The sequence below is a fragment of the Antrostomus carolinensis genome, unplaced genomic scaffold (assembly GCF_000700745.2).
Source record: "Antrostomus carolinensis isolate BGI_N321 unplaced genomic scaffold, ASM70074v2 scaffold41460, whole genome shotgun sequence".
Lineage (NCBI taxonomy): Eukaryota > Metazoa > Chordata > Aves > Caprimulgiformes > Caprimulgidae > Antrostomus > Antrostomus carolinensis.
Window position 1 is genome coordinate 2,672 of NW_010288456.1, and position 307 is coordinate 2,978.

Consider the following 307-nt stretch of genomic DNA (forward strand, 5'->3'; position numbering starts at 1 on the left):
TGGCCCGACGCCCGAGGGATCTGGTGAGGATCTGCCCTGGCACCAGGCGGTCAGCAGGGCAGGAAGGCAGGGGATGCTGCTGCTCTGTCAGGCTGCCCCAGCCCCGCCACCCACATTCCCCATGCTCCCCACACCGCAGACCCCAGGGCACACAGCACCAGTGCCCCTGGACTGCTCTCACCCTGGGTTCTGTGGCCACACAGAGGTGGGTTCTCCCTGCTCATGCCTGACCTGGGAGCCCTTTGTGTGCTGCAGTCAGCAGCCAGACACTCCATGCACAAGCCACAGCATCCTTCTAAGAAGTGGG